The sequence below is a fragment of the Pundamilia nyererei genome, unplaced genomic scaffold (assembly GCF_000239375.1).
Source record: "Pundamilia nyererei isolate P.nyererei 1_Seehausen unplaced genomic scaffold, PunNye1.0 scaffold00029, whole genome shotgun sequence".
NCBI classification, from domain to species: Eukaryota; Metazoa; Chordata; class Actinopteri; order Cichliformes; family Cichlidae; genus Pundamilia; species Pundamilia nyererei.
Window position 1 is genome coordinate 4,605,236 of NW_005187430.1, and position 2,374 is coordinate 4,607,609.

Sequence of the window (2,374 nt, forward strand, 5' to 3'; positions counted from 1 at the left end):
AATTTGAAGTTTGTCTTCCAGTCAGAATCCAGGTTTTAGTTCAAACCTTTGGTCTTCTGCTGCCCAGTTATGAAATATTACTGCATGTGCCATCTCACAGCAACATGTTGCTTTTGCTGACGAGATTTGTTGGTGGTATTTTGACAGAAGCACTTGAAATTTTCCACTCAGGTAAAAAGCCTGAGTAAACAGGCTCGCTGTCAAGTGGTGACCAGTGGGGGGGAGGAGGGGATCACAGGCCACTTAAAGCTTTGTAACCATGAAATCTGAAGTAGAAGGAGAAGTTCAAAAGGCTGTGGGGTGGCCACTTCATGATAACACTTTCCTCTGGCCAAAAATCTCTTACCCCCTTCCTTATCTTTAATTGTCAAAACTTTCTCAACACTTAGCCTTTATGTAAGAATGTAACAGAGTGATGAATAAATATAAACAATGATTTGACTCTCACACTTTGTCATTGCCATAAAAAAATAGCTTTGTCCACTGTGTTCCCATTATTTTAGATACCAGAAATGTGTCAGCGATGTTTTATACAATTTCATCAGCCGCGGTTTTAATGAGATTTGGGAATGAATTCGTTTTAGGGTAACTAGAAGATGATAGTTTCAGAGTTTCGCCCGTTTTGCTCCACAGAAATGACACATGGAGCAAACACAGTTCTGATAAATGGTACAATTTGCAAATTGCAGTTTTCTGGAGGAAGTCTCAGAACTATTTCAGCGTTGCCAAAATGGACTGTTGGCTGTGTAAAGATGTGATGCTGGCAGAGTAACAAAGCAGGTTTGATTGGTAAAAGTCCAGATTTCTGTTAGTGTGTCCGACAACCAATGAGGGCAGACTCAGAATCAACAGCATCATCTGAAAACCAGCCTTAATGCTGTGGGTTAAAACCTGTTTGGGTTGCTGTAGTTTAAATGGGTCTTTACTTAAGGTGTTAAAAATTCCTAACATGCAAAAACATCTGACCTTACTATGACCTCTATTATAAGAGTGAAATCCTTTTTCCTGTATTCATGCAAATCAAAACTCGGGGGATGACCAGAAATGGCTGACACGCTTTGCATGAGTTCTGAGGGCTCGCTGAAATTTCACCCACATGGCTGAAACTTTTGAACAATTTGGAAATGTGACTAAAAAGACAAATCTAATAACTCAAGCATCTTAGCTTCCCATCTTCCTCATCTGCTCAACTCCCACTTCAGCGAATGCATCTCCACATTTATTCAAGTAGTGTTCTCCAGCTCTGCGCTGTTATCTTCACAGCTGTAGATGCGTTACCGATTCAAATTTGATATGCAAATATGTCCACTATAAATAACTTAATTCATCATGCATCACATATGTAACATCAATAACAAATAATAGTCCAAATATATGACACGCAGGAAACACAAGTTTGCATTGTGGCCACTTTACTTTTGATTTTTTTCAGTCTATTTTGCTACAGAAGTTCATTCGAGTGGCAAGTGTTCATTTTCTATTAAAGTTTTTCTAATATTTAAACACTACTCTTTACCTTTGGTAACAGTGAGGATGAGTTTTAGATAGGATCCTATGGCGCCCTCTATGGGGCTTCATTTGGAAAGAAATTTGACTTAATGCTCCTGTTTTATAGCAACGTGGGCCTAGTTGGACATCAAGTCATCCACCCAGGGATGCATGTGATCATTCAGACATGCACAAAAATGCACACCGCAGAGATTCATGCGTTACTAAAATGGTTCTGGCATTTTTAAGTTATATTTCCTACAATATGGCTGCACAATCAAGGGACATTAGAAGGCAGGGCATTGTTTATTTCGGAAAACCAAGCAGCTAAGATCCTGCCAACATTGGAGCTTGACATATTCCCAGTCTATCTCATGATAGTGACGCTCCCACACATTGTTGTCAAGGGGTTCTGATTAGTAATACACATATATGAAGAAGGATATCAGAGTCCTACTTGCACGTGCTGACCGAGGCTGATCATTGAGACTCTACTGCCATGTTTGACCCTCACTGCATGTCATGGATGTTAATTATAATTATTTTTTGATGATTTACAACAAAAGAAAAAATAAAATGGCTAACATTTGAAACAAAATCAATGTTTCACATTGCAAATGCGCACTCCTGTGTCCCACTTTCACTGCAAATATGACTTGAACAACTAGTTAATGATAAAAAATCTTTCATCTGTTTGCAGTGCCCGTGTTACATGGAAGGAAAGTTATAAAGATTAAATATTAAACATGGCAGAGATGTGCATACTTCATCTGCTCGTAAAAATACTGTGATATGATCCAAAAGTGCTGAAAATCTACAAGATAGACCTTGTGGAACAACAAAAATCATCATTATCTGTTATTTTAAAATAAAATGTTGAAATGAG